This window comes from Vombatus ursinus, unplaced genomic scaffold (assembly GCF_900497805.2).
Source record: "Vombatus ursinus unplaced genomic scaffold, bare-nosed wombat genome assembly UNPS02014793.1, whole genome shotgun sequence".
Lineage (NCBI taxonomy): Eukaryota > Metazoa > Chordata > Mammalia > Diprotodontia > Vombatidae > Vombatus > Vombatus ursinus.
This window is the reverse complement of record NW_020954571.1, coordinates 7,220,335-7,242,830: the sequence shown is the minus strand read 5'-3', so window position 1 is coordinate 7,242,830 and position 22,496 is coordinate 7,220,335.

Genomic DNA, 22,496 nt, shown 5'->3' with positions numbered 1-22,496 from the left:
AAAAATGCCTCCAAAAAACTTCAGATGAACATCATACAGAGGGCAATGGAAAGGGACATAGTAAATATGAGGAGGCTGCAATCTATAACCAATGAGAACTTCAAATAAAAGAGTACAACATGTCACCAAAATATTGTATGACAAAAGAAATTTGGGTTAGCCATGTGGTGAGATCAGTGGATGACAGGTGGATGGCCAGATTGTTCCAGGTGCCTCCAATGCATTGGACAGTGCCTGTGTTGCAAACTTTTGGAAAGACGTAGACAAGAGTCACACAGAATAGGCAGGCAAGGGTGGGCTACAATCTATACCATTAATAAGGAAAGTTCCCGATTAATGGGAGCACAGATCCATTTGGGCATGTTTGTAACCACACAGAGGTAGACATAACAGAGTTGATAGACGACTGTCCCTAAATCGGGAAGACCCAAATATAATCTCTGCTACATATCAGTTTTGTGACACCAGCAAGTAATTTAACCTCCCAGTGCCTCAGGCAACTCCCTCAGACTCTAAATTGCCCAACAAATGCTGATCTCCTTTGGTAAAGAAGATGTCTGTTGTCCAATTGTGTCCAGTTCTCCATGGGGCTTGGGGGTTTTCTTGGCAAAGGTACTAGAGAGGTTTGCCGTTTCCTTCTCCAGCTCATTTTACAGAGGAGAAAACTGAGGCAAACAGGGTTAAGTGATTTGCCCAGGGTCACATAGTAAGTGTCTGAGGTCAGATTTGAACTCAAGAAGATGATTCTTCCTGACTCCAGGGCCAGCACTCTGTCCACTGTGCCACCTAGCTGCTCCAGGTAGAGGAATTGAGATTTCCTCAAATGAAGTTCCCTATCTCAACATATAAAACTTCAGGTCTGTTTTTGTTGTTGTTGATATTTTAAATATTTCACAGAGAATCAAAGAGTGAGTGATCTGGATCCTAATCTGCCCCTTGCACTCTCAGAAAAGCTTTTATCTCAAGCTGACAGTAGGAGCTTTCACAAACAATAGTACTGAAAGAGGCAAGCAGCGCTCAGCAGGACTTTGAAGGAGGTGAACAGATGTTGGGGGAAATCACCTTCAAACCAAGTTAGCCTCCTCATCTCTGTCTGTTCAGATCATTCTCTTCCTTCAGTTCAAGTGCCGCCCCTTCCATGAAGTCTTCCCAGATCCCTCTCAGGTGAAAGTAGCCTCCCCCCTTCCAGAATTCCTAGAATACTTGGGTTGGGTCCAATCCTTTGCTCTCATTACACCAACACCCACAATAATTTGAAAGTTCCTTGAGGACAGGGATGATTTCATCTTTACATCCACAGCACTGAATACAGAAGGCACTTAATAAATGCTTGCTGAATTGAATTAAATTGATCAAGGCAGTGGTTCCCTGAGCTCTCTGTGTCCTCTGAGGCAGGGAATTAAAACAGATTTCTCATCTCCACCTCCTTTCTTTCAGGGTCACTTCTCAAGCTGGAACCCCATTCCAACAGTTAAAGAGAAGAAGAAAAATATCAATAGCTGATAGTTCTATAACAACTTAAGGTTTCCAAAATGCTATATGTGTGTTTTCTCATTCAAACCTCACAGAAGCCTGGAATCTAACTACCTCCAAAGGCCTAAAGAGGAGCAAGACACAGAGGGCCATGGAAAGGGGCATGGTGAGTATGAGCATTCTGCATCACATAACCAACGAGAACTTCAAAGAAAACCAAGAGGAAAGAATGTCATCGAATAATTATTACTGGCATTATTATCCTCATTTTAAATATGAAGAAATTGAGGCTCAGAAAGGGCATGCCCATGGCCCTATATTTGGTAAGTATTGAATCAAACCTAAGTGTCTTCTGACACCAAGTCCAATCTTTTCATTACACTGTGTTGCCTTTCAGTGGTAGTATGGTGCTGAGTGGGATGGTGCATGCTTGTAACCTCCTGTTAGGGGGTGAGGGAGAGGAGGTAGGCTGAGGCCTGTGGATCAATTGAGTTCTGGAGTTCTGAACTAGAGCTAACGCCCATCGGGTATCTGAACTAAGTCTAGCTCCATATAATGAGTGGGGACCACCAGGCTGCTTAAGGAGGGCCCAACTGGCCCAAGTAGGAAAAATGGGGCAGGTTAAAACTCCTATGCTGATTAGCCCTGGGGTTCCACTGGTGCTGAGAATAGGGAGACCCAGTCTCAAAACAAACAAAAACAGTAGTAAGATAAAGTAGAAAGAGGACTGGGTTCATCTAACCTCTCTGGGCCCTCAGCCCCCTCATCTGTAACATGAAGGCCTTGGACTCGATGACTGCAAAGGTCCCTTTCAATTCTTAATCTTTGATCAGCCAGTCAATCAACAAACATCATTTCAGCATCAACTATTTATTTGTCAGGCACTGGGCTAGGCACAAGAGATACAAAAACAAGATAGAAATATTCCCGACTGTCAAAGAAGCCACATTCTATGTGGGAATGAACATGGATACATATAAGTAAATATAAATTATATTCACATTACATACAGGGTAATGGATGGGGGCAGGCTGCTGGCCACAGGGGATGGGGGTGAGGGAGTTAGTAAAAGCCTCAGGTAGGAAGTGGAGCTTGACCTGAGTTTTCAAAAGACGTAGGCATTCTAAGAAGCTGGGGGTGAAGAGGAAGAGCTTTCCGGGTACAGAGACAAGGCATGACTGTCACAAGAAGATAGAGCTTTTGTAAGGGCAAAGGCTTTCCCATTCTTTCATTGTGTGGCTAGACATCACCATCTCCCGCCGTCCACCATCATCCTCTTTACCTCCCCCCTCACTTTGGGCTCTTTCAAACTCTTTGGGGGTGCTCCCAAGCGGTGGGCTCTGCCGGGGCTTCGCTATTCCTGGTCCACACTTCCGGTTTTCATTGACTGGAGAAGCAGGTCCTGCCTGACTTCACCGAGAGGCTTTTAAAATCTTCCTCTTTGCTATTAGTATTGATTAGTTTTGTCCCCTTAATGGGATTCTTCTCCGCTCCCCCTTCACCTCCTCTCCACCCCTAATTCTCCCAGCTAGTGGCTTCCTGGAGTAGAGTCATACTTTGCTTCCTAGGGCACCCGCTTTTTTCTGTGTTCAAAGAGGGAAGGTGTGATCAGCCCTGATAAAAATGCACTCATTTAAGAGGTGCAACAGAAAGGAAGAGAGAAGGGGCAGGAAACAGAGGGGGGAGGAGGGAGGCGTATTTCCATACTCGGAAGGGAGGCCCGGTGTCTCAGTCACCAGCCTGCCACAGTGAACGGCTAATTGCCGAGATCCCTGCCTGAGGACTTGGCAGCAGGAGGAGACACGAAGCAATCTGGTTGTTACACTTGTTTTGTGTGAAATGTTCGAGCTGAAGCTAAATGAATCTCAGGGATCCCATGAGGCCTGTGGATTGTAACCTCTCATGGCAGGCACTGGTCCTCCCCCTCCCCCTCCCCGTCTTGGCCCTTGCTCTCCCAGTCCACCTAGTCTGCCTGGCACCATTTCTGTATAGACTTAGTGAGTGAGTGAGCAGATCTTTTGTTTAGCTGGGTACCCAGGAAGGTTGAACTATCTTCTACTAGATGAGAATTTTCTTCTTTTGGTCTGTAGCCAAAAAATGGGGTCAGGAACTAAGATCTGTGATTTCATCAGTTATGGGAGCTCCCCAGTGAGGAAACTCCCTCTGCCAATGCAGGTAGCTTCCCTCCAAGGGAAAAGAGTTGCCTAGAGCACTGAGATGTTAGGAGACTTGCCCAGGGCCACACAGTCAGTCTGAGTTAGAGGAAGGATTTGAATTTGAATCATCCTCCTGGCCCAAAAAGCTGTTTGTGACTATGTTGCTGACTCATTGCAAAGATAGCTGTCTTAGGACAATTATTTTTGAGAGAGGGTCTGTTGCTATGGAATTAAATGCGGGGTTACTTCTCCCATTTTCATGGGCTACCTGTGGTTCCCTGACTTTCTTTATGATTAGGTCAATAAAACTGTCACCTGTCCCTCCTCTGTCTAGTATTTATATTTGGGATCAATGTGAGACTTGAAATGAAGTCTGCCTACTACCCTCCAGTGAGCTAGAAGTACAGTACTAAGAAATTCCCAGTTCACCTCCTGTTATAGAGGGAACCTGTTAGTAAACTGAGTTGTCATTTTAATTCATGCCTCTTTTTTTCGGTCCCATTACATTTCCTGTGTGATGGATGGGCTGAATTTTTGATATTTGCACTTGTTCCTCAAGGATCCTTGGTGGATGTTCCATTCATATACTCTATGTTACAGCATTCTATCCTCTATGTCTGGGGTGGACTTCCCTCCTCTGCATCTCACCCCTGTCTCCATCACTTGGAACCTCTCCCTTTCTTCAAGGTTTAACTCAGAAGTTACCTCCTTCTTCTTAAGGCCTTCCCTGACTTTGTTTGCTTTCCTCTAAATGAATGTGGGGAGCTAGGTGGCACAGTGGATTGAGTATCAGACCTCAGGAAGTCCTGAGTTCAAATTTGGCCTCAGATACTCCTTAGCTTCATGACCCCGGGCAAGTCATTTAACCTGTCTCCCTTGGTTTCCTCGGGCAGCAACCCCATAGCCTGCTGCTTTGCCTTAGTGCTCAGCTTCCGATCGATCTCTAGTCTTTTGCTCCAGCTTTTCATGTTCTTGCTTGTTCCAAGAATACACTGTAGTCACTGATGCTGTGGTTGCTGCTGCTACTGTTCCTACCAATCATGCCTTCTCCTCCTGGACTTCTCAACTGATAATGTCACTGCCTGCTATTGAGCTCAGTTTTTTAAAAAATCCCTGACACGGCAGAAGTTCATCTTACCACTCACACTACAGCATTAAAGTCCATATTGCTCACTGTAGTCTCAATTGCTTAAATGACTGAGAGAAGACCGCTGACCTCCCAGAAACCCATAGCCAGGCTTTAAACACTGATCCCTGCCTGTAGGAGTTTGTCCCACAAGCCAGTTATATTTGGCTTCTAGGAAACAATATCAGAGACCAGGATCTATCAACAAGATCTTAATACTTAGGAAACTAAAGCACAAATATTCAAAGCCAGAAAGGACCTAAGAGGCTATCTAGTCAAATCCATTCATTTTACAGATGGGGAAACTGAGGCCAGAGAGATGAAGTGACTTGCCCCCAGGTTACCCAGGAATGCCTCCTGGGTTAGTTAGTGCCCTAGCCAAACACAGAAGAAATTCTAAGAATCTGCCTGGAGAAAGCCTTGTTAGTTGCCTGGAATCAAGAGTCTGTAATGATCTCTTAATGACTCTATGCTTGCAGTGTGCTACTGGGATTGGTGTTGAAATGAAAGAATAGGGAGGTGTATGTACCCTGATAAATGTATGAATTTCCCTTCATTTACAGTTATTTGGCATTTCCCCACAATTCACCAACAAAGTGTAAGAAAGGGGCATGTTGGAATGCTGGTGCTCCCAGGTGAGTAGACAAGCTGCTGTTTTCAAGCCAGCATGATGCATCACCTTCATAGAGGAGAATGCTTCTCTCTGCATGTGTGGATTTATGCATCCACACACACTCTGCAAAAGTGATAAAGGGCAAGGCTCCTTTTGATGGAGCTATAAAAAAAACCAATGTATGAGGTCATGTGGGCTTGAGCCAAAACCGACGCCCCCAGTCTGACCAGAGTCTTCACCTTTTTTTCCCTTGTTCCTTCAATTTACTTTGACACTGATTGATCTGGCAACTGAGAATAAAAGAAATAACCATCCCAATTTTGGAGGGAAAAAAAAGGGAAAGCTCTCTGGGACACTGCAAGGGGGGACTAGCTCAGAGATTTAGAGCTGGAAGGCACCTTAGAGATCATCTAGTCCAACTCTCTCATTTTCCAAAAGAGGACCCAGCAGACAAATGAGACTGGTTAAGTGACTTGCCCAAGGGATACATAAATAAAAACTAGTGTTCCCAAAACTTGTATTTATTTTATTTATATTTGTATATGTTATATAGGCAGCATAGCATAGTAACTAGAAATCCATCCTAGAAGTCAGGAAGCCCTGAGTTCAAGTCCTGCCTCTGACATTCACTGTGTGATCCTACTAAGGCACTTAACTTCTCAGTGCCCTAGGCAAAACTGTCTCTAAGACTCTAAGCTTCTTTGTTTTTTTGGGGGGGAGGCATTTCGGGTTAAGTGACTTGCCCAGGGTCACACAGCTAGTAAGTGTCTGAGGTTGGATTTGAACTCAGATCCTCCTGACTCCAGGGCTGGTGCTCTATCCATCATACCACCTAGCTGCCCCAAGACTGTTTCAGAGAAGGTACTGACTTACATTGATACTCACATGGGAGTTCCCTATAGCAATAAAATCATAAGTTCATTCCCTACCCTGTCTGCTCATCCTTCTCTAGGTTCCACCCTGGACTTCCTCTACCATGCCCCAGCTCGTCATCCTGAAGCCCCCTTCCAGGCCTGGGATTCACGCACTGGAAGTGTGTTCCATCCCTGTGGCCTTTCATTCTGATGATGGCTCCTCCAAGAACTCCCATTTAAGGAGGGCATTCAAGCCAACCTTGTCTCATTCCTCTTCAGGCTGTCTTTGTACCTTTGCTGGTTCCCATCCCTAGTTCCTTCCCTTTCAGCTCCCTTTTATATGTGGTCTTCCCATTAGAATGTAAGCTCCTTGAGGTCAGTCACTGTCTCTCTTTTTGCTTGTATTTGAATAAATAGCAATTAGCACAGTACCTGGCAAATAAGTGCTTTAAAAAAATGCTTGCTGACTGACTATCCTTACTTTCTCTATATACTTATAAAAGTACAAGTTATCTCCCCTATTAGAATGTAAGTTCTTTGAGGACAGGGAGAGTTTCGATTTTGTTTGTATCTTCAGTGCTTAGTACAGTGCCTGGCACATAGCAAATGCCTAATAAACACTTGCTAATTGATTGATTAAATAGTAGAGCTGAAATTTAAACCAAGGCCTCCTGATTCCCAATTTAGTGCTATTTCTTACATTCTGCTTCCTGGTAAGAAGGATTTTCATGTTATTGATCCTAGTTTTATTTTTCTTTGAAGAAAAATAGCTTCTATTATAACAATAAAAGAAGTACCTCCTATATCTGCCATTGTCAGGGTAGGAGGGATTCCATATAAATGAGTTTTGCAGGTAGTTGGAGCTTAACCTCTTAGTAAGTCAGTGAATAAGCATTTATTAATTGCTTATTATATGCCTGGTATTTCGCCAAGTGCTGAGGATATAAAGAAAGGGAATAATAATGAGGAGGAGGAGAAGGAGGAAAAGAATGATAACTAACATTTATATAGTGCTTACTATGTGCCAGGCATTATGCTAAGCACTTTACAATTATTATCTCATTTGATCCTCACAACAATCCTAGGAGGTAAGTGCTATTAATATCCCCATTTTACAGGTGGGGAAACCGAGGGAAACAGAGGTTTGTTTTTTGTTTGTTTTTTAGTGACTTGCTCAAGGTCACATAGCTAGTAAATGTCTGAGGCTAGATTTGAATTCAGATCTTCTTGACTTCAGTCCAGCGCTCTATAAACTATCCCCTGCTTTCTGGAAGCTTACATTCTAATGGAGCAGACAACATGTAAATAACTGAATATGTATAAGATACAGAGTCAGTGGAAGGCAATTTCAGAAAAGAAGGTATTGGCAGCTGGGAGGACCCAGAAAAGTTTCTTGTGGAAGGTGAGATTTGAGCTGTCTTTTTTAAAAAAAATAATATTTTATTTTTTCCCCAATTACAGGTAAAGACAATTTTTAACATTCTTTTTTTTTAAATTTTGAGTTCCAAATTCTCTCCCCCCCTTCCCTGAAATGTCAAGGTCAGCAATTTGATATAGGTTATACATATGCAATAATGTGAAACATATTTCCATATTGGCCATGTTATGAAAGAAGACACAAAAAAACCCACAAAAAATAAAGGAGGTAACAAATGGTATGCTTTGATCTGCATTCAGACTCCATTAGTTCTTTCTTTGGGTGTGGATAGCATTTTTCATCATGAGTCCTTCAGAATGGTCTTGAATCGTTGTATTGCTGAGAATTCACAGTAAACATCATACAATATTGTTGTTATTGTTATTGCTAATGTTCTCCTGGTTCTGTTCACTTTGCATCATTTTGTGTAAGTATCTCCAGGTTTTTCTGAGAGCATCCTGCTTGTCATTTCTTGTAGCACAACAGTATTCCATTACAATCACAAACCACAGTTTGTTCAGTCATTCCCCAGTTGATGGGCATTCCCTTAGTTTCTATTTCTTTGCCACCACAAAAAGAGCTGCTATAAATATTTTTGTACAATTAGTCCTTTCCTCTTTTTTCTCCATCTCTTTGGGATAGAGACTAGTAGTGGTATGACTGGGTCAAAGGGTATGCACAATTTTATAGCCCTTTGGGTATAGTTCCAAATTGCTCCACAGAATGATTGGATCCATTTACAACTCCACCAATAATACAGTAGTGGGCCAATTTTCCCACAACCCCTCCAACATTTATCATTTTCCTTTTTTGTCCTATTAGCCAATCTGATAGGTGTGAGATGGTACCTCAGAGTTGTTTTAATTTGCATTACTCTAATCAATAGTGATTTAGAGCATTTTTTCATATGAATATAGAGAGCTTTGATTTCTTCATCTGAAAACTGCCTATTCAGTTTGACAATTTATCCTTTGACAATTTATCAACTGGAGAAGGGCTTATATTCTTATAAATTTGACTCAGTTCTCTACACATTTGAGAATTGAAGCCTTTATCAGAGACATTTGCTGTAAAAATTGTATCCCAGCTTTCTGCTTTCCTTCCGATCATAGTTGCATTGGATTGGTTGTGTAAAACCTTTTTAATTTAATACAGTCAAAATTATCTATTTTACATCTTGTAATGTTCTCTATCTCTTGGTTTGTCATAAATTCTTCCTTTTTCCATATATCTGACAGGTAAACTATTCCTTGCTCTCCTAATTTGCTTATGGTATCACCTTTTAAGTCTTAAATTATGTACTCATTTTGACCTTATCTTGGTATACAGTGTAAGATGTTGGTCTATACCTAGTTTCTGCTAAACTGTTTTCTAATGTTCTCAGTGGTTTTTGTCATATAGTGAGCTCTTGTCCCAAAAGCTTGGGTCTTTGAGTTTATCAAACACTAAATACTACGGTCATTTACTTCTGTGTCTTGTGTACCGAATCTATTCCACTGATCTACTATTATATTTGTTAGCCAGCACCAGATTGTTTTGATGACAATTATTTTGATGAAAATCTGGTACTGGTTAAGAAATAGAGTGGAGGATCAGTGGAAATAGATTTGATACACAAGATACAGTAGTAAATGACCATAGCAGTCTAGTGTTTGAGCTGAGTCTTGAAGGAAGCCAGGAAAGCTAAGAGGTAGAAGTAAGGAGCCAGAGCATTCTAGGCATGGGAGACAGCCAATACAAAGACATGGAGACCAGAGATAGGATGACGAGTTCATGGAGCAGCAAGTAGGTCAATGTGGGATTATAGAGTGTATCAAGATTTATAATGTGTGAAAAGACTGGAAAGGTAGGATGGACTCACGGGGGAGCTGGACGCAACTCAAACTGGCTAGTGAGAGTCAATTGTTAAATTTTCAATTTAAGCATTTATACACTGGAAATCAACAAATGCTACACATCAGGGCTTGATTTATTGATTATCCAGACTTAAGAAAGTGATAAAAAAAAATGTTAATAAAGCAGGTTAAAACTTAAAAGTGTGTCATACTTCAGAGAGCCAGTTGTTAAATATTTATCAGCATATCACTGGATAGACCAGGTTAAGAAGAGGTTTTAAAAAAAATAAAAATAAAAAAAAGTAGAGGTTTAAATGCCAAACAGGATTTTATATGGGATTCTGGAAGTAACAGGGAGCCACTAGAACTCATTCAGCAGGGGGAATGCCATGGTCAGATCTACATTTTAGGAAAATCATTTTGTCAATTGAAGGGAGGATGGCCTGGAAGTAGAGTGAGACTGGAGACAAGGAGACCAGTTAGAGGGCTATTGAAATAACCTAGGTGAATGGTGATAAGGGAAGGAATTAGTGTGGCAGCTGTGTGAATGGAGAGATATATGAGAGATGTTGTGAAGGCAGAAATGACAAGATTGTGACAACAGACTGCATATGTAGGGGTAATAATTTTGAGGAGTTGGGATTGAGAGTCAAGGTAACTAGGATGCCACCTTGAAGATAGTGGTGACTTCCGCAATAATAGGGAAGTTCAGATGAGTAGAGGGTTTGGGAGAAAAGATAACTAATTTTATTTTTAATATGCTGAGTTTGAGCTGCCTACAGGACATCGAGTTTGAAATGTCGAAAAAGCAGTTGTTGGTTCATGATTGGAGCTCAAGAGAGAGACTAGGGCTATACATATATGTGTGTGTATATATATTATATATACACACACATATATGTTTTTTTTCTTTTTGTTTCTGTTGTTTAGTAGTTTCAGTCATATCTGACTCTTCATGACCCCATTTGGGGTTTTTCTTGACAAAGATACTGGAATGGTTTTCCATTTCCTTCTCCAGCTCATTTTACATATGAGGAAACTGAGGCAAACAGGGTTGCTACTTGCTCTGGGTCACACAGCCAGTAAGTGTCTAAGGCCAGATTTGAACTCAGGTCTTTCTGACTCCACGCCCAGCATTCTATCCACTATGCCACCTAACTGATGAGATGACTAAGTGAGTGAATATAGAGAGGAAAGACAAGGCCCAGGGCAAGGTTACAGTTAGTGGGCATGACATTTGAAGAATCATCAAAAGGGACTGATAAGGATCGACGGGACGAAGAAAAGGAGAATCAAGAGAGAGCAGTGGGGAAAAAAAAGCCTAGAGAAGAGAGAATATCCAGAAGGAGAAGGTGGTCGGATACTATAGAGTCTTAGATACTATAGAGAAGTCAAGAAGGATGAGAACTGAGAAAAGGCCATTTGGTTTTACAAGTAAGAGATCGCTGGTAACTTTGATTTTTTGGGGGGAGATGAGGCAGTTGTGTTTAAGTGACTTGCCCAGGGTCACACAGCTAGTGTCAAGTGTCTGATCTGAGGCCGGATTTGAACTCAGGTCCTCCTGACTCCAAGGCTGGAGCTCTATCCACTGAGCCACCTAGCTGCCCCATTCCCCCCCCCAATTTTTTTCCCTGCTTAATAATATTTTATTTTTTTTCCAAATTACATGTAAAGATAGTTTTCAACATTTTTTTTTTTTTTTGGTGAGGGCAATTAGGGCTGAGTGACTTGCCCAGAGTCATACAGCTAGGGAGTGTTATGCGTCTGAGGTCGGATCACTGGTGATTTTGGAGAGAGAAGTTTCAGTTGAATGACGAGATCAGAAGTCAGATTGCTGAGGGTTTACAAGAGAAAGAAAGGAGAGGAAGTGGGGGAACCAAGTGACAGTAGTTTTCTCAAGGAATTCAGCTGAGAAGGGAAGGAGAGATATAGGACAATAAGTGAGAAGGTATGAAAGGATTAGAGTTTTTAATTTAGTTTTATTTTGTTGTTGTTGGGTTATTTGTTTTTGTTTTTTGGATGAAGGAGACACGGGCATGTTTGTAGGCAGCAGGGAAGAACTGAAGAAAAGAGAAATAATGAGGAAAAGAGTAGGGAGAAATCTGTTGGAGAAGTTAGGAGAGGTTGGCATCAAAGGTGCATTTGGCAAGGAGTAGGGCCACCTCTTTATGTGCAAAAGTTACAAACGCTTTATGTGTTTACCTACTTTTATTAGAAATCTTTCTAAAGTATATTAGACTATGACTCTCTTAAACAAAGGAAATGAAAGCTAATTGATATCTTTCTTGATGAATCAGGTAAGCTTTGAGTCTAAAGTCCATTCCTGTTCTAGCACTCTGTGGTGCTCTGTTATTACGCTGAGCTGTACAACATTCTGACTCACTCTGCTGGTCGTTTCACGAGACTCTTGCCTGCTTTTTATGGTTTTTCTATCTCCTTCCTTTGTCCACTCTGCACATCTCTCTTACCCTGGCAGTTAGGTTTACCGCCTTTTACCCACAGATTCTGATGTCCCAGACTCAGAAGAATCCCAGCCTAGAATTGGGAAAGGATAAGGAACTCCACAGACTTTATGGTGTCCCTTATTGGTCCTTAGTGACCAACTCCCTGCCTTTGCCCTTGTTCTTTAATAATTTAATTTCCTCCCTTGTGCCCCAATTCCCTCTTCTTGGCTCATCTTCCCAGTCTCTCTGGCTAGTTGTCCTGCCTTGTAACCAGAAGTAACTGACACTGGTCCTGGAGAAATCAGATAGAAATGTGAAAATCCGAGAAGGAAAGGTCTGAGGACAGTTGTGAACGTGAATACTTTCTATTTTGGAATCTGCTGGGTTCGGTTTGCACACTATTGTCTGAATGAGGATCAAAAGCTGGCTCCAAGCCTCCATCATGGAATAAAATGCATGGGCTTTATGATAACTATGCTACTCAGAAGCCATCGCCATTTACCTCCAGGTTTGTGGCTGTGTTCCAAATGGTTGAGGTTCCTGGAACTCTGGCTTCCTGATAAGTGGGGTGTTACTGTACAAAAATTTCCCTACTGGAAAGGAAGCCTGGACAGGATATTACAGATGGTCCATTTCATATTTTCAATAAATTATGAGCCTTCTTCACATCCCATGAAATATGGAAGCTAAAGCCTGCCTTCTCTTTGATCCAGGAAAAATGAATTTTTGCCTCTTTTATATTTATTATAAAAAATGTACTGCCCTTGAAAAACCAAGGCTATTTGGTTATATTGCTCTGCAAGGGATATAAGGTGCTTAATTTAGGTTTATTTTACTAAGGACAAGGAACTAACAGGGTTTATTCATCTGTCTAGTACTAGAGACATCCCAGGTAAGCTCCTTCCATGTCTGACTCTTTACCAGTTCCAGCCACAGGTTTATAGCTATTGCTCTAGCAAGAGGTTGCTTCTAAGCAGGGCAAGACGGGAGAACCAAATGTTATTCTAAGAGAGAAACCCCCTGGCCTGGCTGAATAGAGCTGGCAATATCTGGCCAATAGTTGGCCTACCCAGTTGAATTTCCACTTGGAAATAGAAGTCAATTCGCCTATCTTTGGTGATAGTGAGGTTCAGGGGTGTGAGGCCTAAAGATGATGCCTTCTTGAATATTTGATAATATTCCTTGCCTTAAGCCCCAAACGTGTCAGATATTTGACATGGTTATTGTCATGACTGTCTTCACTGGAAAGGAATTCAATAAGTCAAATTCTTGGGGCGTTGGACATAGAATGTTTTCAATAAATGTCTGTGGACTAGAGTAGCATGTCTTCACATACTGTTTGGTTGTTCTTCTGGTAGGTAGAGGAAACCAGAATATCACTGGCTGTTATTCCCCATGGCTGAAAAAGTCCCCAGGGAGTCTTGCTAATGAAAGTGCAGTGTAAAAATGGAAATGAAGCTGCCTTTTAAAACAATTAATTAGAGTTATGTTTATTGTTCTATTTGGATCGACACTATTAATATTAATGCTTCTTAAAATTATTTCATCAGGCATTTATTGTTTATCTGTATGCTCATTGCAATGCTGCCTCATACTTTTCTCTTTAGCACTCCCAAAATTGGTTTCTTGCAAATGCTGTGCCCTCTGCACGGGTACACCCGCTTTTCTGCTAATTCTCTGACAAGGACGTAGATGGTCAGCTCAGAGGAGCTCCTGCTTTTCATTGCAATCACTGTAGTGAGTGTGAAGGAGATCAGTACCCCAGGATGAGTGGAAAGACAGAACTACCTTCTCAGAATCTGGCTTGGAGGCGGGAAGAATGAGCCTTTTTAATTCTCTAGCTGGAGGTTGAGGTGGGTACTGGGAAGAGCCAGACAATGCCTGACCCTAGGGGGAGAGCTCTAAGCTCTTCCCTAATAAGATAGCAACAGAGAGATGACACAGATAAAATGAAGGGAAATCTTCAATAGCGGAATCGAAAGAAAATCATTCACCAGGGTAGAGAGGCAGATTGAAAAGCTGTGAGGCCTATGACTTGCCGGGAACCTTTCGGCTCCATGGCAGCCGAAGCTGTCCAAAATTCCAACCACAATGGGAGAAAAGCTACAATTTTAAAAATTAACCCAGGACTCCAAGCCTCTGGACACAAGCAATTGTCAAGCAGAAAACCAATAGAACTGTACTTTTGAGTGGGGGGGGGAGGAGGAATTCTGTGTGGAAAATTTTAATTTGGGGACTTTTCCTGGTATATACTAAGAAACGAGTCTTGTCATTATGATCTTTGTGATAATGAGTCAATCGACAAGCATTTATTAAGTGCCTGCTGTGTACAAAGCACTGTGTCAGTTGCAGGGGATACTGAGACCAAAAGGAAACAGTTCCTGCCCTCAAGGAGCTTACATTCTCTTGAAGGAGACATGTACCCATATTATATATACAAAATCAATATAAGACAATTTGGGGAGGGAGGCACTATTGGGAGGGGAAGGGAAGTTAGGGAAGGCCTCATGAGAAGGGGGGCATTTTGAGCTGAGTTTCAGAGGAAACTAGAGATTCTAAGAAGAGAGAAAGAACATCCTCCCTTCTCCCAAGGTATGAGGCTGGAAAGCAAAAGATGGAAGGTAAAGTACAATGAGCAGCAAGAAGTCCAGTCTGGTTGGACAGAATGAGGTTACAAAGATGATTAACATTTCAATCCTGAAAAACTCTGATCCTTAGTATAAGTTTACAGTAGGGGCACTTCCACTTAGGTGTATTGGAAGTGGCAGTTACCCAGGGATATACTGGAGCCACTTTGTTTGGGCTCAGATTGTGAGCATTTAGACATTAGAAATCAGCTAACACTACAAATCAGAGCTTGATTTGTTGTTTTGTTGATTGTCTAGATTTATGAAACCCACAGAGAAAAAGTGAATAATGCAGATTAAATTAGAAGTAGGTGGTGCATACAGACACTTCCCTCCAACTCCACCCTCACCCCCAGACAGTTGTTAAACATTTACCAGTACACAGTCGTACCCACTAATAAGAATGGTTAGCCATTGTGGTTATGTCAATAGATGGGCAGTGATTATCCATAATTAATTAGAGGCAATTCTTAGTTACCTATGCAAATGCAGAGAGCAGTGGAATAGAACATTAAAAAAATCATTTCCTTTTAGTTTGGGGATCTATCCCACCATTGACACATATTGACTGTGGGACTCTCTGGGCAAATGACTTAACCTCTCAGTGTTCTAGACAATTCGCTAAGCCTCTAACTAGCAGCGAAAAGGTTGACCTTCTGAGTAGTGGGAGTCAAAACCACAAGTTTATCAAATCCCTATCTCTATCCCCACACTATATGTAGGTTATATTTGTTTCATTTAGTCTTTCGGATATTAATGTTCATTTAATGACACATATCAGAAGTGAAGTTGTAGATTACCCAAAGAACAATGGAGAGGCACATGGGTGGTCCCAAGAAACTCTAAATACATCATAAAGAATTTATGAGATCATAAGATTACAGATTTAGGGCATGAAAGGACACTGGAGACCATCTAGCCTATGTGTTCTAAACCTGCTTTGTGTTGTGGATGTCATTGGCAGGCTGGTGAAGCGCAAGGACCCCTTCCCAAAATAATGTTTTTAAAAGCATGAAATAAAATATACAGGATTACAAAGTAAACCAATTTTATTGAAATAGTTATGAAAATATTTTTTAAAAAACAAGTTCATGGACTCCAAGTTAAATTGAAATAAAGATAGTGTGTTTTCCCATTCCAAATAAATGAACCCAGTGAAATCCATCCATGGGCCAATTGAGGTTCCCTGGATCCCACATTAAGAATCTCTGGACTAGAAGATCTCTTAGGCTCTGACATCCTGTGGTTTAAGGCTCCTTGGACCCCTGGCATTCTATCTATTCTGCCTTTCAACTCTGGTGCTGTGATACCACCTGATCATCCCAATTATTTCAGTTAAGTGAAAAGTTTGTGGTTACTGATCCTGGTTTGTCTTCACCGAGGAGGGAAAACTTTATTTGAAACCAGTCATTCTTATCAGTCTAACAAGATCACCTTGTTTCTTATAATCCAGCCTATTCCTATCACTTTGATTGAAATAAGTTGTTGATCTTGTTATCCGTATCACCACCAGGGGGGCATATCACAGCTTACACAACTGCACAGTAGTATTCACACTGCCAGTAATAGTATCTGGATAGCTCAGCCCAGCCTTGTAACCATCTTTCCTGATTATCAGATCAGTCTTCCCCTGGCCTCTTGTTTTTCTCTTTCAGAATGCCTGTGTCCATCCCCTTTAATTAAACACTGAAAGCAATTGAATTATCCAATCATGCCTGCCTAATCTGATTGTTATTGTTAATACAAATGATTTGCCAACTGAATTTCGGATCTGATTTAATGGGAAATCACATGGATGAATAACGGAGATGGACTTGACTTATAATACCTTCTGCTATACCCTCCCTTCCTCACCCCCTCTGACCAATAAACATATTAGCTTGTCTCTCTAAAGTGTACCTAGTATCATGTACACGAGGTAATCAGATGGCGTCCAAAAACAAGGAACAAAAACACCAGCTGCTGCCTTACCCTGTGGCCTTGGGGGAGTCAGTGAACTTTTCAGAGCCTCCATTTCTCTGGCTGTTTATTATTGCAAGGTATAACTCAAATGCCACATCTTCCATGAAGCCTGCCCTGATCCCCTCCTTTATCTCCCCCTCCCTCTCCTTCCTTGGAAGTGATGTCTCTTTCCTTTGAATTTCTATAACATTGTGTACATCCTTCTCTTACGACACTTATGTTCTGCCTGGGATTTTATGCTTGTCATATCATGCCTCCCAAATACAGGATTCTGTGAAGCCAAAGACAATGTCTTCTTAATTTTTGTATTCCACACAGTATTTAGCACAGGACCTACATATCATAGGCATTCAGTAATGTTTCTTACATACATGAATGTATAACTGTTAATTATTATTTCATTAATTCTAGTGTGTACTAATATGTCAGCTAGTAATGGTTGTTGTTGTTTGTCCTTTGTTCTCAAAGAGGACGAAGACATCAGGGAGATGATGCCATGTGAGGGACAGCTGTGCAAAGTCACCAGCCTCACTTTATCCTCCAGAGCCATCTGGGTCCAGTGGCAAGATATAGATCAGGACGACTGGAGATGGCCCTGGATGCAGTGGGAGACCTTGGCCTTTTTAAGCTAAGATCTTTAACAGGTCTCAGTTTGACTGAGGCAATGCCCATTCAGTGATTAAGGCTAGGTAAGAAATGAGGCAAGACTCTCAGGGTTTCTGGCCAAAACAGAAACAATTGCTATTTACATTCACTCTGAGCCAATCAGGGCCCAAACAGGACCTATTGTTGGTCAATCAATTAAGGCATGGACCTTAAAAAAAAATTAAGAAAAAAAATAGATAGCTTTTGAGGTTTTAGCAATCAAAATTTACATTCCTTTGGAATTTACATTCCAAAGCACCCACAGGTAAGGGTATGATACTCTATGTGGACGGAGGGAAGGGAAGGGAAAAGAAGAAAGAGAGAGAGAAAGAAAGAGAGAGAGAAGGAAAGAAAGAAAGAAAAGAAAGGAAAAGAAAAGAAAGGAAGGAAGAAAGAAAGAAATTATAAAATGATTGGAATAGTTTAGGAGTCATCTACCAAAATTCTCCATTCATTATTTCGTCTATGTCCAATGTAGTGAATTATGAGGGATTATGTACCAAATACAGGTATAAAGTAGCCCATGGAATACCAGAGAGAGGGGTGTCACTGTGGGAATCAGCTTCTCTCTACCTGTTCCTTTCTTCCAGGATCTCAAAACACTGGTTGCCAATTACCCCTTGGCTCCAGCTCTATGTGAGTGATTCTCTGGTCTACTATTTCATTTGCATCTAGGGGTATGTGATTATGTTCCCATTCATCCAATCAATTGGCTTGTTTCCCCCATCTACTTAGACACTCCCATTCATTACATCCGTATGTGCTTCATTGATTCACCTCTCCCAAGGTCATTAATTTATAAAGCATTTAATTGGATTCAATAAAAGGTGATAAAAGGGAAAGCATTACTCCCATGTACCATAGACATAGACTATACATTCTATTTGATTCCCAGAACCAAGACATGCCTCACCCACTCTACAGAAGGGACAGATATCTTTTTTTTTGTTGTTTTTTTGAGTGGACATCCATGTTTTCAACCCATCACCTGCCTGGGTCATACTATAGTAGGGAGCAATACCTGTTCATAACTTCCCTATTCCCAGTGAAACTGAAGCTGGTTATACATTTAGTTCATTCTTCACTGGCTTAGAGCACTGTAGAAACTTGTGGTGTCTGTCCCAGTTTGTAGCTGTACAGGACTCACTAGGTAGGCTATTGTAAAGTTCAACTTCCTCACTTCTCTTCTTATCTCTATCCCTTTGCTATTGAATAAAGTCTATTGGGCTTCTTTTCAGGGAGGTAGCTGTTGCCTGCTGTCAGAGTCCCTTCAATGATAAATGGCATGGAGGGGTGATGGGGCTTCCCTTGGCCATCCTGCCATCTGCCCTGCTGAGGCCCTACTTCTCATCACCTAAACCAGCATCTCTAGATCTATGACCCAGTCCCTAGGGAAGTTAGATTGACTTCTAGCTTTGGAATTTTGGCCCTGGGACTGACCCAAACCTATTGGTAAGTGAATGCTAACTCACCTAATCCATTGTATCTAGGCAACCCCAGATCAGACCAACCTTCACATCCTATCTAGTCAATCAACCCAGCCTTCTTGCCATCTTATCCTGTTCTTGTACATACCATCCCCCAACACACACACATACACACACACACACACACACACACACACACACACACACACAGAGCTTTGAGAACAATAACCAAATTGTTTGCCCTATAGCTCCACTCACCATTCCTGAATCCCTAGACCACCACTCTCATCCATAACTACCACTCCTATGTTAGAATGTCAACCCCTTGAGGGTAGGGACTTTCTCACTTTTATATTTGTATTGTAAATGTTTAGCATAGTGTTTAACTCTTGGTAAATATTTAATAAATGCTTTTTCATTCATTTACTCATTCATTCATTCATTCATTCATCCATTCACATGTTCAGTCACCAACCTATGTTCTGGCGATGTATCTTACATAAACACACTTGAGTATAGCTCCCTACCCTCCACTATATTCTTTGATTTATATAATAGATACAGTTCTAAGAAGTTGAGTCAAAATATAATTTTGATTTATTACCAAACTATATTTTAAATTTACCATGGATGTGTACTAAAAAGTAACTGGGGAAAATTCTTTTGTAAAAGGTAAATACATCTTTTGGAATGTGAATAGTCACTTCCAAAATTATCTGGTTTTTCTAAGTTTGGATTGTCACATATTTGATTTGGGAAAATCCAGACATACTAACTAGTAACAGAAGTGCTGATATATTGGATAGGGTGCTGGGCTTGGAGTCAGAAAGACCTGGGTTCAAATCCTACTTTAGATACTCACTAGCACTGTGTACCTGAGCAAGTTGCTTAGACACTTTGGGTCTTAGGTTCCTTGTCTATAAAAAGAGGGTTTTGGAGTAGATGTCTTTTGAGGTCTCTCCCACTTCTACATCTATTAACCCAGTATTATTTAGAGGGAAAAAATATAAAAGGGAGAACATGATGTAGAACAGCTTCATAGAACATTTGGAGTCTTAACCGATGAGTAAGATTTGGATAGATGGAGAATAAAGGGAAAAGCATTCCAAGAGAAGCAATCAATGGACCAATACATAGGGAGTGTCAAAAGACGCTGCTTAATTTGGGCTAGATGTCACATCTTTTATTTCGGCCATATAGTTCTGCCTTAGGAATATTCTCTCTACTGGAGGACCACTAGAACCTCTGAAAAAGAATACAGACTCTGAAACTCTACATAGTATTCAAACAAGTGGTTTGATAGTCAGTTTTGTAAAACAACTAGTCAATTTAGCTAGGAGGGATAGAGGAAGGAATCAATCAAATCATTCATTCATTAATTTCAAGAATCATAAAATTTCAGAGTTGAAAGGGATCTCAGAAATCATCTAATCCAATCCACACTTACATTGTTATATTTGCTGTGACATCCCTCACAAGTGGTTATCTGGCCTCTGTTTGGAGTTTTCCCATGATAGAGAATTCACTACTTCCTGAGAAAGCCAGGTCTACTTTGGGACAGCAATGATCATTAAGAATTTTTTTTTTGCTTAGATTGAGCCAAAATCTGCCTCTCTACAATTTCCACTCTTTACTCCTACTTCTAATCTCTCCTCCACATAACTCCTTTCAAATACTTGGAGACAGTCATCATGTCCTTCCTGTCTCCTTTCCTCTATTTGAAATATCAACCAGTCAATCAACCAACAAGCATTCATTAAGCCTTAGCTATATGCCAAGAGGAACTGGAGAGTAGAAAACAGGGAGCAGGCCTTCAGAGTCCAAAAGATCCAGGTTCAAGTCTTGATTCTGACCCAAACTCACTGTTCACTTGGCCTCTCAGTGCTCCATGCAATTCTCAAAGATTATAAATTACAAAAAAGAACTGTCCTGCATTGGTAGAAATTCCTTACCCTAAAGAAATTACTGATCCAGTCCTTATGCTTCTTAAGGATGTGCCCAATACTATGCTAGACACTGTGGATACAAAACCAAGCCCTCAAGAAATTTAGACACTAGTAGGGGATGTAAGCCATGATGCTGATAGTCATAATATAGTTTGGTGGGAGCCATAAGAGAAGTCTGTGATCATGCATACAAAGTGCTATGAGAGATCAAAGGAAAAAGAGAATCATGGAGAGTGGAACTTCATGGAGAAAACTTCATGGAGAAAATGGGATTTGGCTGGGCTGTGAATGATGAGTAGGATTTCAGCAGATACAAATATAGGGGGTGGGATACTCTAAATAAGAGGATAGCTTTGAAAGAATAGGACAGGTATAGATTTAGAAGTAAAGATAATATAAAAATAAAATATGTTAATAAAATTATTTCTAAAGAAAGTACAGCAACATGTCCAGGCAATAACAAGTTATACAGGTTGATTAGAGCATGGACTATACACAAAGGAAAGTAATGTGCTGTGAGATTGGGAAGGACCTTGAATACCAAGCTAAAAAGTTATTCAATAGGCAAAGTAGAGCCATTGAAGATTTTTGAGCACTGAAGTGAGACAGTTGGAGCCATGTGTTAGGAACATTATTAATCTGACAACATGTGTTGAATGGATTGGAGTAAAGAGAGATAAGAATCACAAATTTGAGAGCTAGAAAATATCATGTAGTCCAATTCCTCTCCTTTCACAAATGTGGAAATTGAGACCCAGAGAAATTAAGTGACTTGTCCAACATGACACAGATAGTAAATAATAGAGTTGGGATTCCAATATTCTTTCTATGTCGCCATGATGCCTAGAAATAGGAAGAAGGGTATTGTGTGTGTATGCATATGTGTGTATATGTATGTATGTATGTATGTATGTATGTATATAAGATAGCAATAGTCCAAGGGAGAGATAATTAGGTCCTGGGCTAAATTAGCAGTGTGTAATGGACAAAGTACTGGATTTGGAGTAGGGAGCCCTTCGTTTGAATTCTGGCTCTTGTGTAACCTTGGGAAGGTCATTTCACTTTTCTAGGCCTCCACTTCTTTATCTAAAAAATAGGGAGAGTTGAACTGGATACTTTTTATGATCACTTCCCTTGCTTTATGGTCCTGTGGCTGAGAGAATAGAAAAGAAAAAACAGACAAGAAGAGTATTTCAGAGGTGGAAATGTCAAGAATCACCTATAAACCAGCTATTGTTTCCATATAGGTTTAAATAAATAACTACCCCAAAGAGGTGGCTTCACTGAATTTTTCACTTCTTAAAATGATTGTGATAGAGACATTTGGACACTTCATCTCTCTCCCTACCTTCCCCCCACCCAAGTCCTAGCAATCAATTCAATAAGGGAAGGGAATAAATATTTATATAGCACCTACTATGTGCCAGGCACTGTGCTAAGTGTTTTACAAATATTTGATTGATAAATGGGTTCATGTTCAGCTACCATAGTTTTCTGCCTATTATACATTCTTCAACACATCATGTACCCCCTACAAATAGCTTTGGAATTCTTCCATACTTATACAGAGCATGTGTCTCATTCATCAACTGGGGCTAGAGTTACCACAGTGCTTTGGCTTCTCAGTATGATTACAGAGTCACAGAAAGATGAGGGATGTGGGAGGTCAGCTGGTCTGGCCCATATCTGGGTAGGTATCCTTTCTACAGTGTCCTTCAGTGTATCACGAAATCTCTACCTGAAAAACCTCCTGTGAATGGGAGCCCACTTTCTCTTAAGGCAATCCATTACACATTTGAACATTTCCACAGTTGTCCAAATGTACACACACACACACACACACACACACACACACGTGTAGATGATAGATAGACAGACAGACAGCTGGACGGATAGATGGATGGAAAGACAGACAGATAGATAGATAGATAGATAGATAGATAGATAGATAGATAGATAGATAGATAGATA